This window comes from Osmia bicornis, chromosome 12, assembly GCF_907164935.1.
Source record: "Osmia bicornis bicornis chromosome 12, iOsmBic2.1, whole genome shotgun sequence".
Lineage (NCBI taxonomy): Eukaryota > Metazoa > Arthropoda > Insecta > Hymenoptera > Megachilidae > Osmia > Osmia bicornis.
In genome coordinates, this window is record NC_060227.1 from 9,331,867 (window position 1) to 9,354,409 (window position 22,543).

The 22,543-nt window shown below is 39.1% G+C and overlaps 1 long non-coding RNA gene across 1 annotated transcript; it reads right to left on the reverse strand.

The window, feature by feature from the left end:
• Nucleotides 1-4,111: 4,111 nt before the first annotated feature.
• Nucleotides 4,112-6,198, reverse strand: LOC114882066. Its single transcript, XR_003790371.2, has 3 exons — nt 6,148-6,198; nt 4,277-4,352; nt 4,112-4,153 (listed from the first exon to the last, which is right to left on the reverse strand). It is a non-coding gene; the product is annotated as an uncharacterized LOC114882066 (long non-coding RNA).
• Nucleotides 6,199-22,543: the final 16,345 nt, after the last annotated feature.

A 22,543-nucleotide genomic window follows, 5' to 3' on the forward strand; every position in this document is an offset into this window, starting at 1 on the left:
TAAAAGTTGAATATGTGCAACAATTCATATATGTATTCAGCCGAGGTGTCGAATCTCGGATTATATGCGATGGCCAGCCAAGCGTGAACGTAGAAAGGGACAGACAGTGGAGGAGAGAGCGAAGAGTCCAATGATCAAAGGAAAGAGCCGAAACTATCGGTGTGACTAATACTAATTCAATTATAAACTTTTTATTTTTGACTTTTTTTAAATGAAATTTTTACTAGCGCATTGGTGAAATTTTTCTGATTAAATGATACCAAACACGATATAGTTTGAATGAGGCGAGGTTTGTTATGGGGCGCTGTGAAAAATTCAGGCGGACGGCAGTCAAATCTTAGAGAAAAGGGACAATCTCAACATGCAGAATGAGAGAAGGACAGCATGACTGTAGTGCGTCTCACTCAGCGTTCGGGCGATGTTGCCTTTTTCGCTTGCCTTCGCAGCACAGTTCGAGTGACGTAATCAAGTTGACGCTTGATTCTGGCTACGATTCCGATCGGCAGTCCTTTATACTTAGACGCCACTTATAACTACTAGCTGACACTAAATTTGTCACGTAACTTGCTCTGTAGTATCCAGATAATGGCGGAACTCGTCTTTGGTAATGCTTTTACGGGAATCGGTTATTCGTCCTTATATGAGAAGATCTTGAGCTGAATAAGGGCTCATTCGAAAGAGGAAGATTTAATGAAGGGGGCTCAACAAATCGTTTTAGTCACAAAACTGGTATAGTTACTTAAAATGTACTTGGATTCAGCGGGCGTATTTTCTCGATTTTTCCTCTACTTTGGACACTATATTAATAGATATACAACACAATCTCTTTAAACCATCGGTTGAGCCCCCTGCATTGGACCTTCCTCTTTCGAATGAGCCCTCACCCAGCCCTATGTGTTCTCTTATAAGGACAAATAACCGATTCCCGTAAACCCATTAATAGGCCCATTTTTGCCGGTAATTGTCACCTCGCTGCCTTACCCTAGTCTACCGCCTTAAGTACCTTTAAATGTTTTCTAATGACTACCTGTTCAAGATTGTCGATACCTAGAAATGATCAAGGTCGGTCGCATAATATCGATCGCTATCCAGGGTGTTACCCTGTAACGTTGCTCACGATTTCTTACCTACTTGCAGCTAAAATCTAACTATTTCACATTTACACCTTCTATAAATCAAGTGAATATGTTAGTTAAAAATATTATGTAATATGTGTTTTGAATTCGTCTTGATGTCCTCATATATTAGTAAACAAGAAAAATATATGGTCCTATTTATACAAACCCAAGGTGGCCCCGACTTCGCCATAAAAACAAACTATTTTTCAAATTTTTTTGTTACTGATATCTATTGTGCACTTCATACCCTGACAACTCTTGATGTAAAATTTGTTTAATCAGATGGCTGCAAGTGGGTGAAAAATCGTGGAGTAACGTTATAGGTAACACCCTGTATATCTGAAAGACTTTTTCACTCTATCATCAAATTGGATTCCGCCGTTCCATAATCTAAATAATTACCAAGAAAAAACATTATTGTTTCCAACAAAGAATTATTTTCGCGACTCAACAGCACATACAATGAAAACGTATCGAAGTGTTACACTTTGGGGAAATATAGGTTTTATAAAAATATTCAACACGTATTTATTTTATCTGCCATCGTCCATGTTATGGGGGTGGAAACAGTTTTGCGTTGTTTCTGTTATTCAGCACATAAGAGATCTCAATCATTACAAATAGTTCCTTTCTTTTAACGAACCACTATAGAGTTTCCGACCAACGCATAGACGATGAAATACAGTAAGTCGTAGATTTGAAGTTAGTAATGCTAGTTACGCAATATTTATAGTCTTTATGTCATTAATATAAAAAATATACAAAAATGGCGCAGTTTGCCCCTGGGTGCTTTTTTCAAAAGTCGGTACAAACGAAACCCCTTCAGGTACAAACGAAAGTGAAGGCGGTACAAACGGTACCAACGATTAGGAAACAGCCCTCGTAAAAAGATTTGAAAAATCTGAAAAATGGCGAGTACTCTTGGGGGTTTTTTCACAAAAGCGCGTACAAACGAACCCCTTGGTGGTACAAACGAAAGTGAACGGTGGTACAAACGGGTACACAACCGATTAGGAAACAGCACCCGTAAAAGATTTGAAAAATGTTAAAGTGGGGTGCTAGGCTATTTTCACACCCTCATATCTTTTCACACCCTTAGGGTACACAACGAAAAGAAAAGTGGTGGTACAAACAAGGGTACAAAACGAAGGAGAATACAATACAAATTGGAAAAAATTGATTTTTTCAAAGTCGGGTGCCAGGTTCAGGTAGGTCAGGGGAAGGCTCGCCGAAGGCCCAGGTTTAGCGTTAGGACGCGGTGTCCGTAAGTGCTGATTGTAAATCCATTGGCTGCAGGATCTTAGAGAATCGAGGGCCGGAAGCTGGAAGAATCGCCGGATATTGCCACCTTGGAGAGAATTTCCGTCGAGATGGCGATGAGTTGCGTGAGGAGCATCCTGATCTCCTCTGCCTCAGGATGTCGTCGGACCGCGCCTGACGACCGGTGAGGAGGTATGAGAGGAGCTGTCGCTGCTGCTAAGAGACAGCACACCCGAGGTAATGGGTGTCTCCATAAGCTGATCCGCCGCTTTAATAAGCTCAATCGAGCGAATTCATCTTAAATTATTTTGTACGTGCGTCGGCAACAACGCCATCCAGCGGATGTGGAGAATGTCACTCGGTGGCCCTGTCGCTCGCAAGGGTCCGCTTATGCCTGAAGAGCTGGGAGGGCTTCCTCTCCCCCCTGCTCGAGCTCGTTGAGCGTCCTCTGGAGCTGCCTGTCCGCCGAGTCCGTGAGGCGCTCGAGAATGCGTGTCTTCAGCGTAGTATCTTTATTGTCCTCTGGAGGAGCCCTAAGTAGATCGGAAATTTCCGCCAGGGTGTCCGCGTCGGGGCACTCACGGCCAGGTGTTATTTAGATTCATCCGAGCGGATCCGATTCATATGGGAAGACCGATTCTATTTGAATAGAACCAGAGCTGCGGCTGGGTAGCGCTAAAAGGGCGGGACACGGCACTGAGACGGCAATGACACGCCGGGCTGTGCGTTGTCTTGACCGGTTTTTGGCCATGTTAGCACCAGCGACGGGCGCCTGCGAGAGAGGAGTAACAGACGTCTTCACTGAAATCGTCACAATTCGTCGACGTGCCCACCGCTCCTTATGATTGGCGTCCAGGTGTTCTACCCCCGACGCAAAACGTTAGAAGGTCGCACGCGGTACAAGAATTTGCTTCCGCTCATGGTGCTGCCGCCTGCCGGACGGCGAGCAGGCTCCATGGACTGTGGCGTCTCAGACGAGGGTGCCCGAGAGTTGCACATGGCAGGCCCTCCAAACTCCCGTATTTAATGCTGTAACGAAATTAGTTCAACCCCGGAATTCTAGGTAGCGCTGGTGTCGCTACAAACACATAAATGATATCAATGAGATACGCACATAAGCATATGCTCCCGATATACCTGTGCATAGTCTTACCTATTCAAAACTTTGAAAAATAAAAATAATGAAAGAGAAAAATTACAACAATTGTTGGATGACCAACTCCATGATTCACAATCAGTACTGATAAACAGACGTAGTCAACCTTGTTTTTAAACTCCAAAATCCTAGAGAAAGTTATGTCTCATCCAGGACTATGCATCAAAGGTCAAGGGCCACAGACATCTCCTCCTCTCCTAAGGAGCCTAAGGATATAAACTAGAGCCCTTATGACAGGAGTTCTTCTTGATTCAATCCTCCTACGGTCTTGCGGTCTGTAGGTCGAGTTTCCACGTAGTTCTTAGTTGTATCTGGAGTGTATATTTGAAACATACAATAAATCGGTGATTGAATAAATCGGTCTCCGCGTTTCTCACCCGGATCCCAACACAATATATGTGGAGTAATTTCCATAATACATTTCCATATATTAAACTTTTACTACAATATAATAAATATATATATATATATATATATATATATATATATATATATATATATATATATATATATATATCAATAATAATATACAATTAATCACAATCATACATACCAATAAAACACAAGTACCAAATGTCTCGACAATCAGGTTCTCCACTCCCCTGGTGGTCAGGTTTAACTATAAGAAAAAATTATATATATTATACATACCCTTCATGCTAGAAGTATTATTATGTATACCTCAGTGTATTAATACCATGTTAATGGTTTTATATATTGTATATGTAAACTGAATACTTACAATCTTCTTCTTTTTCTTCTATTCATTTGCATCCAGGTGTCTTGTTGCTCTATTTTAATAAAGGCAGCCTCTGACACTGTAATAAATATTTTCATTAACAATTATTTACATATGCTATAAAAATTATATAAGAGTTTGTAACGTTTAGATCTTTTGCTACTTATGCGAAGGAGAAGATAGCGCGAGTAGTACGAGCGTACGATTTCCCCTATGCGTCTCAAGGAGTGGTTCGCGTTCGCTGCGCGTTCGCGAAGGCAGAAGGAACGGTGAAGTCAGTAAACGAGACGTAGTTTTACGGTGTAACAAAATATTGATTTATTCAATCAATGGTGACTGAAGTATGGCAAAAGAGCCTATCACAGAATGGTTAAAGCACCGCAAATATTCTGGCAGTTTACGCGTTTTAACAATCAACGGAACGCAATTTTGGTCTAATAGATGTTCAATAAACGCGCTGATTATAAAAATATAATAATCGATATATCACGGACTTGACTAGATTGATCGTCAATAAGTCGTACCAAGCACGCAGATCGGATTTACACGAATCGGAAGTGTAATACAAAAATGGTAACGCAAAAGAAAATATTTCAACCAGTCGAGCGACTTTAACGCGACCCAAAAACTCAGTCTTCTTTTAATACGGAAAAATGACTGGTTGAATAACGCACTTAAATCTAGCGGAATAATTATAATAGAATATAAAATAATATATGGAAATATAACGTAAAAAAAAAATCTCAACCAGTCGAGCGACTTTAACGCGACCCAAAAACTCAGTCTTCTTTTAATACGGAAAAATGACTGGTTGAATAATGCATTTTAAGAAATATAAGAAAATATATGAAAAGAATAACGCAACGTATCAGAACGCAAAATCGTGACTCTGCTCGGAATGCGAAAAGTAATATATACACGACGGTGACAAAGTTTCGTTGGTCGTTTACGATTCATACGCCTTTCGCCAAGGACGAGTTATTGTTCGCTCGATTTGTTCAGAAACATACACCGAAATCACGACGCACGAAAGGTCGCGTGATCGTGGAGCGCGTAGGCAAAAAGGAACGTTTAAAATTAACCGTGCAGTGAAATATTAGCTTTTAACGCGCCTCTTAAATCGCAGAATGGCGAGCCAGTGGATTCCGAGGATACTTCCGGTCCAGCGAGCGTTTCCACCTGCGAACCTCAGATCGACAGGGGCACTGACGTCCACGATTTCACTCACAATCAAAGGATGAGAAGTCGCGCACTAAGTCCCGAACCCTCGACTCCTTTGCAGATTGAAATACGTGAACTTAAGAGTATCCCGATAACCGTGGATTTGCCGGAATCCGTCAACGTTCTTCCTGTCGTACGAAGCGTACTCAAGGAAGAAATTAAGAATGCCAAGAGCGAGATCACGGCCCCCCAAATTGCAATGTAAAATTGCCAGAGCACAAGCAAAACGAGGATGACTCGACTAGGTTTCCTAGGAATCAACGTCGTCTCGGATATGTCTGTGTAGAGCGATCTTTCAAGGGTGCTGAGTCCCAAGATAGAAGGCCACTACTTAATGAAGGGAGATGTCCAAGCTCGGGCTCTAAGTCACGACTTGCTGGATCGCAATCTTAAGACGGTTGTCACTTGGAAGAGAGCCGTAGGCGAAAGCGTCCCGTTCTGCTTGTCGCTTGGACCAGAGTGTCGACCGATGGATCGACACTGAGCTCCTTCGATCCGGCGTTCGAAGGAGGGAATCCGCGCACGGCGCTCCACTATGATGAATAAGTAGGGACTAGCACGTACCATCGCTATAGTTCCGATCTCCCAAGAAAAATCTATACTACTTGTACTATACTATGTAACTGTACGAATGTACGGTTACAAGTTATTACCAAGTAAGTTCAGTGTTGGAACTGCTGATGTTGTTAATCTTTTCTCATGAAGTAGTTTTCTTCAAAATAGTTGTACAGATCATTCCGGAATTTCAGTTTTCAGGTGGAAGCACTGACTTTGGGTTGTCACGTTACTGCTCCACCCACTGCCGCCATCCTCTTCTTATCCTATCTTCTCTTGGGTGAAGGAGAACATCCTGCTGTTTTCATTAGTACTTTTCATTAGCTCTTTCTTTAAAAGATACATTTTAATAATTAAAATTAAATACATATATTACTAAAACACTAATGTAAACAGTTACTGTTTTCAGTAACAATTTAAAAAATTCTGTAGTTACTTAATTTCTATCTTCTTCTGTTGTTGCTGCATCTGATCAGTAGAAGTTATTGAAAAACCTAAAAACCTAGAAAAGACTTAAAAAAATATCGTTTTAAATAATAATAGTCATAATAATAGTAATAGTAATTATTATAATAATGGAATTTACGAACCTGGAAATCCAGTCACCTAAGCTGTCACCATGTGCAACCATGTGCGCCATATTTCTTTTGTCTCTTTAAATTTTGAAACAATTGAAAAACGCGGCGACAAATTTCGCGGAGACATGACGTCACGATGTCTTTAGTTGTGTATGTTAAAGTCAGTGATACAAGCTGTACATGTAGAGGAGCGACATCAGCGCCACCTGGAAGTCCGGAGGTGAGTTAAAATTTGCATCAAATTCACAAGAGTGGAGCTTGAGGGCCCTGAACATAGGTGGCAGCGTGTGGTGACTTGAATTTCCAGGTTCGTGAATTCCATTACTATAATAATTACTATTGTAATTTGAAAACAACTATGTTATTATTTAAAAGTAATCTTTAAAGAAAGAGCTAATGAAAATTATTAATGAAAAACAGTAGGATGTTCTCCCTTCACCCCAAGAGAGAAGGATAAGAAAGGATTGGCGCAGTGGTGGAAGTATGTGATGTTACGTCACGGGCAGGATTTTCACCAACCCGACCTTGCGTTCCTCATCGGGTGCGTAGCACTTGAAAATATTCACGTGAGGGATGCAAGGAAAGGGCCTGATTTTTCTAAATTTTCCGTTTCTGTTCGCGCTCCTCCGATCTCGGCTTCTTCGTCGGGTGCGTATGCACGTGAAGGTATTCCAACGAGAACACGGAGAAAGGAGTTGAGAGTTAAATTGAACCTTTCTTTTCCTTTTTACTCTTTTATTTCATTTCAATAGCTACTTTCCAGTATACCTAATTTGTGTGCCTCGCCGGTGCGACGCACTTGGAAGTATCCCAGGCAAGGAACACAAAGAGGCTATATTTGGCTCTTTCAAATAATATAAACTAATCTTCCTTGGGACGATTGCCGTTGGAACTAAGTTTGGAAATGTACAGAAATTCGAAAACCGTTGAGGTCAAGGAGAGGTATCATAACATCCTTCGCCGCGCGGTTGAGCAGTGCGACGCACATGGAGGAATCCCAGCTTAACTGCGCAGAATAAAGAAAACGCGATTTTCGCCCTATTTTACAAGCGGATACCTCTCATACCTGTAAAGCATGCGTCAGCCGTTCCTTCCACGGGAGAATGAGTGCCATTAAGAATGAGAGTGATTTGTTTGAAATATTATAAAATGATCTGAATGGAATGAAAAGCGAGGTTTGCGTGACAACCACTGAGAGTTGGAAAACGTCGGACGAACGTTTAGGAACGTTCGAGACAACGGTCGACGGGATTGTAAACGCGTATTGTTACAAATAGGCAACAAAAACTGCCAAGCAATGTTCTGGAACGAATTCCCAAGAACTGTTAACGGATATAGTATATTATTCGATATGCGTGAAATTATGAAAACGCGAATAAATGTTCACGAGACTAATGGAATTTAACAATCAATCTCTTTGTCACGGAAGCCGGGAAAAACGCGTGTAATAAACAAACATCGATTATAAAAATCCCTCGAATGAATCATACTATTATTACGCGAACATGTAGTAATTGACATAAATAAAATGTTAATCGGCCACCAGAGATTCGTTTGTACAGCTTCGTTAATTAATTGAAAGCGAATAAGATTAAATTAAAGCATTTGGAAGATCTAGAAGGCATAGAAATTGCGACGCACAAAATTCATGAAGCGCTGTAGGAGTAAAAGAGGAAAAGATGGTCAACTATTAGACGAAGTCAGAGGAAGGTCAGGGAGGGATGAGAACTCGGGGAAACGCGCCTAGACGAAACCAATACGCGCGGGGCTCTCCCCTTCGACGCGAACCCCGTTTGACCAAATGATGTCCCCCACTTTGGGCCCATGATCGCGGGTCGAACCCTGAGATACGATCGCTTGACTGAGGCAAATCACTCTTCGTCGAAAAAAATCACAAGGTGTGTGTCGGGGGAGCCCGTGTCCGCGTGGAGATAGAGTTGTCTTGATATCGCGTAAATTAGATTGCTCGGCAAAGTTCCTCCGTGTAACGAGGCAGAGTGTCGAGAGTGTTTCGGTTCGCGATGTCGTGGCAAGGACTCAAACGGATACGTAAAATCTTTCACACTTTTCAATATTCTATCCTTTCATCTTTCTATTTAAATCGTGCGTTAATACTAATATTTCTTTCGCGTCGCGTCGTATTTTGAATATCGTATTTGTATTACGTATCCGTAACGCCGTAACGAGGCTCAAACGCGAACGCGTAGTGCGTGTGCAATTGGTTCTCATCCTCTCTTTCGATTTTCCAGATTTCAGACCATCATCAGAGTATAAAAACCCAAACTTATTGCAAATATGTATTACATCGAATTGGTGAGTTGCACATTTTATATCTTCGTTAACACAACGAATCTGGTGTCGAGTGAGGGCAAAACGGCAATCTGAGGGACAGTTAGTCGCGGAAGTATCCCAACTAGATTGTTCCGTTCAAAATACGAGGTAATCAATAAATCATTTTTCGTTTACACGAGCGTGAAGACGGCCCACGAGACTGTTAGCCTGGAAGTATCCTACTGGGACCGTCCCTTTTTCGGATCGTAGAAAAATATAAACAAAACACCGAAGTTCGGATCGCGATCTTTAAAGTCAACAGTTTTAGTCAATTTTCTGTTAAAAGTTCATTTCAAGTAACTACATTGATCTAATATTCATTCTAACCTGTTATTTTCTAATACTCTATTCATATATTTCATACAGCTCGTACACTTTGTTAAATAACTATTTTTGTTTGTAATTATTTTCTTAGAATTATACACATCTACCCATATTTAAATCTTTAATCATTTGCATTCAACACCCTTAACATTCCTTATTAATACGTCTACCTTCCTGCACGAATTCACACGAGGGGCCCGTATGGGACTAGAGCATTGACGGACTCAATCAATCAATTCAGAATCCTATTATAAATTAAACGATTCTTTTAAATTGTTCCGATCAGTTATCGACCTAACATCGTCGAGCGCGGATTGGGACTAGGTGCAGCGATAATACCGTCCTGATTCGTATGATCATCAAATTTCTAATTTAATATTTTATTAATTTTGTACGTCGCGCGCCGATAACTCGCTCGCGACGTAACAGTGCCAACCTGTGGCGGCGTACAGAGTACCTAGTTTACCGCCGCGGAAAGTGCATTTCGATAAGGTTGCACAGAACTAAGGAGCCACATACTTCCGGGGGCGCGCAAGACTTTCCAGAAAATGAAAATGCTTTCTTCCCACGCGAACCGTCGAAGTGGATACATCGAGGATTTTTGTAATCTTAATAAGTGCGCATAGTTCCACTGTGTTATTTGTACGAAGTCAAATCCTTAATACTAATTAAGTTCGTTAATAGTTCGAGTTAGTTTAGAACAACTAGTTTAAAGAATTAGCAGCTAGTGCACTCAAAATAAAGCAGTTAAAACTTTACCCTGTAGATTCTTTTTCCCTCGACGGGTAAGACAGTTTGGTTACGCGTGAGAGTGTAGTTAACGCTACAAACCCAAAGTCAGTGCTTCCACCTGAAAACTGAATTTTGAAGCACTTTGTAACAGCTATTTTGAAGAAAAATACTTCATGAGATAAAATATTTTTCAACAAAAAAAAACCGACTTCGAAATGCACTAAAAAGTGTAAAATAATTTCTATTTCATTTATACCAGTATTCCACAGCTATTAATAAATCTACTTAATCATTAAATAGGATACTAAATACATTTCAACCTTTTCGGAGGGGGCACAAAATTAAAAACTTTTCTTCTATTAGGAAGATCATAGTTCAGGCGTCGGCAACCTGTGACAAATGACCCGTTTGATAATTTCAAGTAAACAATATTCAACGGGAATCAACATACCCATTGCAGATTAACTATACTGCTGTTCACGAGAGAACACTCTTAACTCGCACAGCTCACTAGGTCTAGGGAGATTTTTAATAGCGTGTGTGATTCTCCTTAACAGCTTGTTTCTTACTTTGCGATAATATAATTTTTCTTTTTGAAAAATAATAGGAATTTGATTGTACCGTGTATCTGTACCATATTATCATCGGTTATCAGTTATCGTACGTCATATATTTCTGTCCGCCATTTATATGGTCGCAAAGTAAGAAGCAAGCTGTAGAGGGGAATCATACACGTTATTAAAATCTCCCTATACCCTAGTGAGCTGCGTGAGTTAAGTTATGGTCTCTCGTGAATTGCAGTAAATATGTACATACATCAGAAGTGCTACCAACTTCTGATAACAATCGTTAGATTACAAATGTTTTGTGCCGTATCTATAACGTTTCGAATTTTATTTCTTACAACTTATTAATTACCAAGTTTACCATACTGCAATCAAATTGTTATTGGCAGGATCGTATACTCGGGTATTTTTAATTTTGCGCAGCCTCCGAAAAGGTTGAAATGTATTTAGTATCATATTCAAGGTGATGCGAGCGTCGAAAACTTTACCGACAGACCCTAGAAAAATCCCTAGACGCGAGTTTTCAAATTACGTCCTCATTTCTAAGCAGAATGCAAAACAATTTGAGGGACATGTCCAGGAGGCCCTAAAGAATGGTAGTCTGGTACTTATATTATCCAAATCGTCAAAAATATAAAATATTGAAATTTATGTATGTCAACCGTCAAGAAAATGGCAGATCGGACTCACCTGCATCAGTTTATTCGTAATATAAAACATTTCTGTCAATAGTTTCTCCCAAATGGGTACCAGACTACCATTCTTTGGATCGGATAGAACAAAACGAGGCATCCAAGGATGATGCATGTACAAGTCTCGAGGAAGAAGTAATTTGAAAACTACGATTTCGTTGACTGTTCATTCGCGAAAGATGTCAACAAGGTAAAACAGACCAGAAATTTAGTTCCTCGTTTATTCTGTAGGGCGCAGTTCGTTCGTTTTCTACGCTCGACCGCGCGCTCATTCGCAGCTCGTATATCTGAATCTGTGTGCGTCGACCGAATCGTCGACGACGATATAATGTATCGTGGAGAATGGGACGTTCGAGCCTGGAAGAGGCGATAGACTTTGACGCGTGAATTTCTTTTTCACGCGACATTCTATCGACTACGATAGCGATTTTCACCCCATATGTCATGAGATCATTATTTCCATCATTATTTTTTGTTGCTATTATTTTTTTGTTTTGGTAAAACTGCAGAATAAATACGTTCTTCCCAATTTCCGGATATGGTATTCCATTCTTTTTTTGAAAAATATGAACGGCCAAGAATGGGTTACTAATATAGTTCTCCAGGTATAAATGGGGTCATTACGAGGTCTGCTGGTATTGCTTTGAGACTAGCGTATCAAATAACCGCACCATATTAGCGGAGCGCACGACTCGCCTACATGAAACAGGGGTAGACCGCGTCCTTTTCAATCTCATTGTGACGCCAATTTCCATTTCTCGTCACTGATGTCAAAACGGCTTATTTTTAAGGGTCGTCAAGGGCAATTAACCCGATTCTAGTTTGCTTTCGTACGCATTATGATGAAGACTTGGACTGCGTGAGGTCTTGAAAGAGGGTGAGTGGGACTAAACAGGCCTGGTGATCGAGGATGGCTGATGACCACGTTGGGTCTCTCACCTATTAGGAATCGAAGGATTGCTTGTTTGAATAGAAACTGTTTACAACAGGCAAGCGGCCCGCAGGAAAGTTCTATCAGAATCGCCTGCAAAAACTGCTCAAGGCCGCATGGTGAAATTACGATAGGTCTGGGCGCTGTGCTTTCGGAGTTAGAAAAATTGAAGTAGGCAAACGGTTGAAAGAGGCCATATGTATTTTGTTAGCGCGTTTCCCCTTCAAGGGAAAGTACCCAATCGAGCGGAGTGTCGTAAACAAAAGAGTATCCCTCTATCCCTGCAGGGCGCTGTGGTCATGGTTCAACAAATTTTGTTGAATCGCAACGAGGCAGCCAAACGCCAATTATAAATAATTTGAAAAATATATATAACTCAATACTTGGCTGGTTTTGCATGATATCCATTACTTTTTTAGAAAATTCACAAAATATGTACCGTATAGTGCCTAAACTACTTGGCGTTACCTTTTTTTTACATGTAATGTACTTTTTGTGGGATACCACGACGTTTTCAGGGCCACACTGAAATGCATTGTGTATTAGTGCAAAGAGGTGCTCCGCTCATAATGCCTAAACTATAATACTTGGCGTTACCTTTTTTGTACATGTAATGTAATTTTTGTGGGATAATATTTATTTTTTCAATTACTTTATATGTGTGAAATGTATTTAGAATTAATCTCTGGAGCATTGAGTGTCATGTATTTTTGTAGCGATGGGATGGTTTCCTACGTTACTTCTTTCAAAGAACATCATGTATACTGTTTCTTCGAACGCGTAGAAACTTGTGTTGAGTATCGCCGCGCGGATTGTTTCCTTGTTGGGGTTGTAAGGCCCAACTAAACCTTGTGGTACGCGACGCTACACAACACGTGTCCGCCAAGTTAATCTTGGACACTGTGATCGATTGTTCTTTTTTTTTGTGCCGATAAATGTGTAGGTATTGAATTTGGCCGATTTCGTATGCCAACTACACCTGAACCGAACGATGTTCAATAGAAAGAAATTTAATTCACGTCTCGACTGCTAGACGTGAATGACGATTATTCTGTGGCCGATTTCGTATGCCAGTTGTACTTCGAAACTAATAAGCTTTGTGTTCTCCACGATGCGACGTTCGAAAGAGAAGTGTCGAGCAAACCGTCCGATGTTTGCCATGGCACCTCGTAGTGCTGTCCAAGGCGTTGCTGATTTTTTTGCCTTTTCCAATCAACGTCCCTTTCTAAAAATTGTGGACTCGCGTGTACGCCCTTTGGCCACCCCTCTTGGAGAGAGGGTGTGGGTTGTCTTGTGGAAGGAGGCGGTTCTCGAAGGTTTGACGGAGTGACATGGTTTCCTTCAAGTCGACCTTTGTTTAGCAGATGCCGTTATGCACGTGTTGCTGACCGACTCTTCAGGTCTCCAGGTTTATGACATGTCTTCGAGCTGTTGGGACGGCGAGGCGCAAAATTCGGAGCTATTGTATTAGGATTAAGAGGTTCGAGAAAATAAAGTTTACTGTCGCGCGAAAGTGAAATTGTCGGTTGTAAAATTTAATAAAAAATGCGGAAAAGTTAATCTCTACCAGAATTTGTTTTGCACGTTCATGTCATAAACCAACCTTCGAGAACCATCGTGCATTGTATTCCGCGTCGGACGAAACATATACATCTTTTGCATCTCTTGGCCACTGTTTCTTATATTGAATTGTGTCATCATCAATGTATACGAACCTCTTTTTTGAATGCTTATATAGCATGTGTAATGTTTCTTGCCTTTACTATTACTACTCAATATACAATAGAGCGCTTGTTGCCCTATATGTATTTTGGGCAATGTGTATGCTTTCTGTATGCGCGACTACGATGTTAGGTCTTTTAATGTCCACAATTTTACCATTTTTATTGTGAAATAGCCGTAATTGTATTATGAAAACATTTTCAGCTGTCGTAATATCACTTTTTGAAAGTATACCATTCTGTCCATAATGAGTACATACAGCATCATCCACTGTGTTCCATTCCGAATAGGTGTTAATGATATCCTGGAATGTTATTTTTTTTCCTTCCACCTGAGATAAGGGTAGTGTTAAAATTATATTGTCCTCTGTGTTAACAGACGTTTGATGGCAACATTTACAACGTATTGTGTGAGTTAACTCATGTTTCACAATCGCTCGGATATCAGTATAACTATGTATAATATGCAAGAAAAATTCAGATGCGTCCTGTGGAATTTCTTGTACGAAAGTACCACCCGCATGTTGTCTAACAGCAAAAGAGTTAAGTATCTGTACATCAGTGGCTACGTAAGCTTGGGCTACAGCTGTCATAGCATCTGAACTTGTACGTGTCAATAACTTTCGGCGCATACTATCACAGCAAACTATACATTGCAATATAACATTAGCATATCCAGAGACGTGGTCAGCATTAATGAATCCTTTAACCGAGACATCTGCACGGATTGTTGTCGCATTATCTGTATGTACTGGTACAAAGAATGGACGAGTTTTGGAAATTGAGGTCCATTGTACATCATGAATTTTCTGTCTTCGTACCGGCTTAAATTTCAGTGCAGCTAAATCTGGCCTATAAACACTTCGCAATCTGTTATATTCTTGTATAACCAATGTATTTGCCTTCACCATGCACGGATCGAAATTAATTATATGCAAGTCGTTTAAAGTCGTTACTCGAGATAAAGCCACGTAAGCCTGACCGCAACTGGTAGCACTATTACCTATATCGACTACAGCTGTCTTTACGCTTAATCCCTGGCATTTGTGAATGGTGATTCCATAACTGAGAGATATTGGAAATTGATATCGAAGGACATAGGCTTTATCCATTATTTCAAACTTGGAAGTAATTCTTTGTAAGGAATGCACAGTATCCGTTGATAATCGAAACTGCACTGTGTTGATGTCTTCGCTATCCGGTGCTCGTAAGAATCCAACAATTTCTCCAATAGTACCGTTTACGAGGCCCAATGTAACATCTATATTACGCCTTAACATCACCTTGGTACCAAGTTTGACAGTGATAATTCTATGTAAGCCAGCTGTTTGCGAATTATCCTCCTCGTATTTATCTAAGAGTTTGTGCACACGTTTCTTTAAATATGCAACACAATCAAAAGTGTCGCATGACACTAGTTTCACTTCTTCACTGTTAATTGTTGTAAGCATGGCTGTGTTAAATACATCACACATGTAACGCGTAGGAAATATACAAATTGCGTCAAACGGCAAATTTTGGACATAATTGCATAATTCGATTGTAGTGTGGCAATATCTTGTTCCGCAAAAACACCAAAACGAACTCTCGATAGAAGCTCGCGGTAAACATTGTCTTCTCTTTGCCGCATATTTATGCATAGTTCGTCATAGTGAAATAAATCTACCCACAAATTCGATACTGCCAATGATCCCAAGTATTTCTCATTTTTAACATTTGTAATCTTAACAAACGCTGGTTCTTCGCAAACTGGTGGCAACTGTAACAAATCGCCAAATAACAGAATATGTTTACCACCAAACCATCCATCCTGGTCTTCCAAGGTATTAAATACCTCCATTAGTCTCATATTTATATACATTAATGTGATGTTGGAAATCATGGACACTTCATCTATTATAAATAGCACAGTATTTTTCAACTGATCCCGTAATGTTTTCAGAGCCATGTCAGACAAAGGTCTGTATGGTGCTGTATGACCATGTTTCACGGGAAGCTGAAATAATCTATGCACCGTTAAACCGTCGATATTAAACGCTGCTATTCCAGTAGGGGCTATTACTGCTGTATCTTTCTGTAACCGTACCTTTGTCCAACAACGAATTGTCTTAATCGAAAAGCTTTTTCCAGTTCCTAAAATGCTTTAGCTCGCTGAATCAAAATTTTTTCGTAACTGTTTAATGTCGTTAGCATATCAGGTACTTCGTCAACGTGAAGATGATTCAATACACATACCGGAGGCATAGCATCTGCACGAAAATATCGTACACAATAAGAACACACGTAGTCTACTGCAATAGCGTGTGTTTTTAAATACGTGAGTAACTGCTCCCAATATTTTCCACACAAAGGTTTTTTCATCTTACCAACATCAACGACATCCGTTCGACAGTGCAGCTTCTCACAAGATATACAGACAATCCGAGGAGTATTGATCTTTTCGTTAATAGATGAAATGCATTGGCGTACTGAGACAGTATTTTATCTTCATTTAAATCTATTTGTGTACTGTTCAACATGTGATATTCACTTGCTTTTGCTTCGGCAGTTTCAGTGATTTGTTGAAGTAGTGGCACGTTTCCTGTTTCGAGAGCTCTATCTAATTTTCTTAGTTTTTGATAACTGTGACATAAGGCAACCTCTTGACACTTCGAACTTTAGGAATGTGCGGAAACAAAATATTAACCGCAAGCAATAAAGATTCACAAGTTTTAGGATTCAAGTAACAAGCATGCGAATGTCCGCCTTGAATATTTGCGTAATACTTGAATTAAGTGTGGTATAGTTTTGATTTCCGCACATTGAAATATGACTTGCAGCAATTGCTGATACCGATCGAGTATCGCGTAGTCGTTGATTTTGCAGAATTCTGCACATTCCCAACATATTTTACGCTTCTTTTTGAATGTAGACTTAGTTAACGATAAAACGTTAGTAACTTGTCCATATTCGTTTATTACTAAACTTGTCTGTTTTAAAATGTTAGACAGAACATGGAAATCATATGCTGTGTCAGCAAAATATGCTTCCGTTGTAGAAGTATGTCTAGAAGCGCCACATAACACGCTTCGTTTATCATGTATGCTCTCACAAGGCAGTGTAGATAACTGTGACAAATGCAATTCTGCCTTTTTTCGTACAGAATTCAAAACTGTACGCATGTGACTTATATAATTCTGTCTAATGGCCAAACACCATTTAAATATGCGTTTAGATCTTATCCTTGCAGTTACAGGTGTTGCGCTTACGAAATGCTTGCTTATATTAACAATATAAGTTTCTTCTGTTTTCTGTAAAACAAATTGCTGCAAATGCGAAATCTTCGATACTTTTTAAGTATTTTGTCCTTATGATCAATTGAACTGAACTCGTTCGTATTATAGTTGGAAAACGTATTTTCCATACCGACAACTGTGCTTCTATTTGCTATATATGTATTGTTACTATTCTGGTTAACGTTATTTTTCGCTTTTGATAATATGCTTTGAACTTAGCTTGTAATGTACTTTTATCTTCGCTATAATATTTCCGAAAGCAATTTGTACGAACGCAATGTAACATTTTTTGTCCTATGTCATAAGTGTTGTCAGCGGGCTGTGAAAGACTTGTCATATTCTTAATAAATAGTGTTTTAAAGTTCTTGTTTATTTGTACAACAGGATTAGGTGGTAGACAAACATTGCATCGTGTTTGAGATTGAGAAATAGTAGAAAGAGTTTCATCTGTCCTTATTTTATGATGAAACGTGTCGTTACTCATATTATGAAATGAATTATAGAAATTTGTATGTAGCGTACAGTAGTTACGTTTTTCAAGAATTTTCACTTTCTGATCAAGTGCATGAAGAACGTCTTTGTCGTCTTCCTGATTGTTGAACTCAGAGATATGTCGTTTCATTGTTACCAAACGTTTGCGGCAAAGAGGCTGAATGTTTCTAACTATAACAGTATTTGGCGAGAACGGCTCAATTTTTACACCATTCTCCGTAGAAGGAAACAGCGGTGGAATGTTTGTTGTAAAATTGTCGCTATAAGCAGACAAGAGCCGTTTCATCTTAAAACTGTCGCTATAAGCAGACATCGGTTCTTTTCTTTCAACATTGTCTTTACAAGCAGACATTGGCCTTTTTCTTTCAGAATTGTCGTTACAAGCAGACATTGGCCTTTTTCTTTCAGAATTGTCGCTACAAGCAGACATTGGCCTTTTTCTTTCAGAATTGTCGCTACAAGCAGACATTGGCCTTTTTCTTTCAGAATTGTCGCTAGAAGCAGACATTGGCCTTTTTCTTTCAGCATTGTCGCTACAAGCAAACATTGGCCTTTTTCTTTCAGAATTGTCGCTACAAGCAGACATTGACCTTTTTATTTCAAAATTGTCGCTAAAAGCAAACATTGGCCTTTTTCTTTCAGAATTGTCGCTACAAGCAGACATTGACTTTTTTATTTCGAAATTGTCGCTAAAAGCAGACAGTGGCCGAACACTTACAAAATTATTACTACAAACCGACATCGGTTGATTCCTGACTACTTTACCATTCGATGCAAACGGTTGTATATTCTTGTTAAAGTTATGTTTACTTGCTTACTTATCAGTAATTACAATATCAGGTGAAAGTTTCGTTGTTGCATATGATGCCGATCGTGATATTGAGTGACGCCATAACTGAGCTTCCTGCGATTTATATCTTCTGGCTTGTATAAGTTGTAAAGGCAGTATTTGCACTTCATTACCCTGTACTTGGGGAAAATGTGTAATTCTCCCTGTAATAAGCATTTGTAATAAATGTTGACGCATATCTGCAAAATTATACCGTACCTTATTTGGTAAAATATTAAAAAGTAATGACGTTGCAAATGATATGGCGAATACACCACAATCACTGCCATTCGGCTGTTGCTGAACTGGTGGAAATTGTACTGTTTCATTATTAATATTATGAAAGAGAAATAATTTTTGAAGAAAAATTTTGTGATCCGGATGTAATCTTCCCTTATTTAAAGAATCGAATATAAATACTGTTTCCTTATCGTAATATGAACATACCCAATGTCCATCAATATTTGATGTACCACTAAATAAAATTTGGATATTCTTTAATCCTTGTGATCTAGGATTTATTCTTTCGGGACACTGTAACTTCCATGTTTCCTGTGGACGGAAATCAGTATATTTCTGCACAAGATAATGAAACATGTCCATATGCGTGTCTTCTAACCATTCACCTCGCCTGATAAGATTCTGCAAATGATCTGTTAACTGTGGCATATTAGGCATTCAGTAAATGTACTCGTAATGTGTATAATCGTAAGAGCTTTCTTATATTATTTTATTCAATGTAAGTAATAGAAGGAAAAGTAAAACAAATAATGAAAAGAATAAAAAAACATAAGAAGGAAATAATAAGTAAGAAAAGAAATAGAATAAAAGAAGTAGAAAATAATTTAAATAAATATTATGTGAAACACTGTAACAAACCCCTTTAATTTGGGACTTGAAGATTTTTACATCAAGTTTAAATAAAACAATCACTTCAGACCATCGTTTTAATTGGCGGATATCTGATTTATTTGGTCGACGAACGCAGTTTACATAATAGTTTCGGATGGATGACGACGTGCTAACCCGATGGGTCTTTTGAAACAAGGAACAGTTTAATCGATCAGCGAGAATTTGAACACGAGAAATTTACAGATAATTGAAGTGAAAACTTCTTTAGGCGCGTTGAGCGATTTTCGGTAGGGGAAAATCTTATGGGTCGTGTCACCGACATGCTCGAAATGACGATCAACTGCTCTGGTACCAGACTGGCACACGCGCTCTAAGGGTAACGTGTCGTGCAACATTAGTGCTGTGTATATCTATACAAGTAAAATTAAATTGACTACATGGAAAGTATCAATATTTGTGTTTAAAAATTAGACATTATTTATTTTTTAGTTTTTTAATATTTAACCGGTAATTATTTAGATTACGGACCGTAACTCCGATTTCGATGATTTTTAAAATGTTGTAGAAATCAACATTTTGAACAATTTTTTCCTATACATATAACCGCCGCTCGGCCTTAGTTTTCGAGATATTTTCGAAAAACTGTTGAAACTAATACATTGAATTCTGCCTGTCGTGTGTGTCCGTGTATTACGCGTCAGTGTGCGATCGCCGCTTTTCTATTGTTTTTGCAGGCAGCAGCACGGTGACCGGCACCAATATACATATACATATATGTATATTCATATATAACGGGTGGACTTAAAAATTAAATTTAACTAATTTTAATGATTTTAAATCGCACTTAATTTACAAATTATGAAATTTTAATTTTTGATACTACAATTAATTTGAAAATTCAAAAAAAGCCATTGTTATTTCATAGTTTTAAGTTTTCACTTCTGTCGACAGTCCCCATGACTGTTTTCGATTTTTTTACCGAATCGAGAAATTACGCCAGCCCTGCTGGTAAAACACAATTTTATGGTCCCAGATTGACTTATCTTTTAGGAAAACGCCTTCAATCGATGTAGGTCCTTCCGGTCGTCGATCGTCCTCGATTTTTGCTTTATCTCAATGATCCCTTGCTGGAGTCCTTTTCGATACGATCCTTGGCGGAAGAGAGCGATTAGTCGCTTCGCGTGATCTTATATGGGTCTTTTCCCACCACAAATAGGTGCGTGTGCCGTCATATCGGCACCTTGACGTCGGTGGGCGCGAGATTTCAAATGACACTTTACAACACTTACTAAGCTATGAAAAATGGCAAAAGAAACCAATCGCTCTAGAAGTGTTCGGATAGATGTTCGCGAACGAACTGCTACCATGCACTGGATTACATATGCGCATTAGTGAAATTTACGGCAACAAGAGAGTGTCGTTCGTTGGCATAAAGAAGAGATACTCGGATAAATGTAACCGTAAGAGAATAGATGTAATACCGAGAGAAGGGAGATAGACGGTATAGATATACGTCGAGCAACCACGGTCGAGCTACGGCACTTCAAAGGGATGCCACGAGTAAAACAAATGAGCATCCAGTAAAGAAAATTTCATTTGTAATAATTTTCATCCAACCTCAATGAAAATTGCACCAACAGATTGCTCGGAATTTTCCAATTAAAATGAGTCGAAACACGGCATAAATCGGTTTAATGTTACTTTAATTGTCTAGTAATGATTGATTTTATCAACTTAAATTGATTAATAACAAAAGTAGTCCGATTTACTTCCTGTTTGGTCTTATTTTCATCAGAAAAATATCATACATCTATTGATAAAAGTTTTAAAGCAAAAAAATTATAAATAAAAAAGTTTCATCGTTGCATTAGTATTGTTTTACAGACATATAGTCGATTGTTTTCGCTTCATCTTCTTTTTCACTCCCCGTCCTTTTTTACGTTCGAAGCAGTCGGAAAACTTCAAATAATGTCGGAATTAGACGATATTCGTGCATCTATACGACGCAACGGCAAAAATTGTTTGTGTGTGCGATCATAGACTGTGCCCCACCAACTCTCTTCCTTTAGAAGACATAGATTTTGTTCATTTTCAATCCGAACGAGCTACTGTTCAGACGTAAGTACCAAACAAGCAATATTTCATTTTATAATATACATTAATTTCATTTTTAATGGTTGGTGGTTTGGTTGGGTGTAGTTCTGAAAACCAATCACTCTACATTTTTTTTATTTTTTAAAACACAGTATTCTTACGTTTCTGGATATACTGATTACGAATATCATAGCAAAAAATGTGCGACTATTGAGCCATCGTAATGCGGCCGGAACCGCTTACGCGAAAATATAACAAATTCTTTCAACAACATTATTATTTCCAAATTCTTGTGGCGGCGACGCGACAAGATAAAAGTAGATCCGTTTATTCAATTACTTCAGGATATTAGGATTTGCTATTTTCCGGCAGTACTGCTTACGTTTATGAGAAGCAGTTGTATTCACTGAGAAAAGCGTAACAAAATTTAATTTCGGTATTTACTATGAAAATGAAGTAGTCGCCAAATTGCACTATCATATTTATTCAATATCATATATTCAAAGCTTCGATGTAACCGTTCATAGCTCGTAAACACAGTTCGATAGCATTGTCTACGATATTCGTAATCAGCGTATAAAAGACGTCACAAGACTGCATTTTAAAGAAATAGGGGGTGATTACTTTTCGGAACTTCATCCACAAATGCGAACGGATTATTTTCTTTTCATTCATGAAACTTCTTTTTTTTTCTCACAGAAATATGGAAGACATTGCGGAAGAAACAAATGATCGTAAGTATAATTGCAACTTCAGTGAAAAATTAATATACTACATGATTAAAAAACATGCATGTTACATATCTCCTTTTTCTTTCAGAACACCAAATAATGAATGCATTGCTGCAGCTGCAGCGACAGCTGCAGTACATGCAATCGCAGCAGCAACAGCGCCACCAACAGATTGAGCTGTTGCAGCAACAACACACGCTGCAGCAGCAGCAGCAAACGCCGCAGCAGCGGCCGGAACAAGGAACGTTGCAAACAAAGGCGGATGTGAAGCCGCCGCGAAGTGAGTTGCATACATGTAATCCCGAAAATAATTAACACATTTGCGTCTTAAGGGGGTAGACACGCT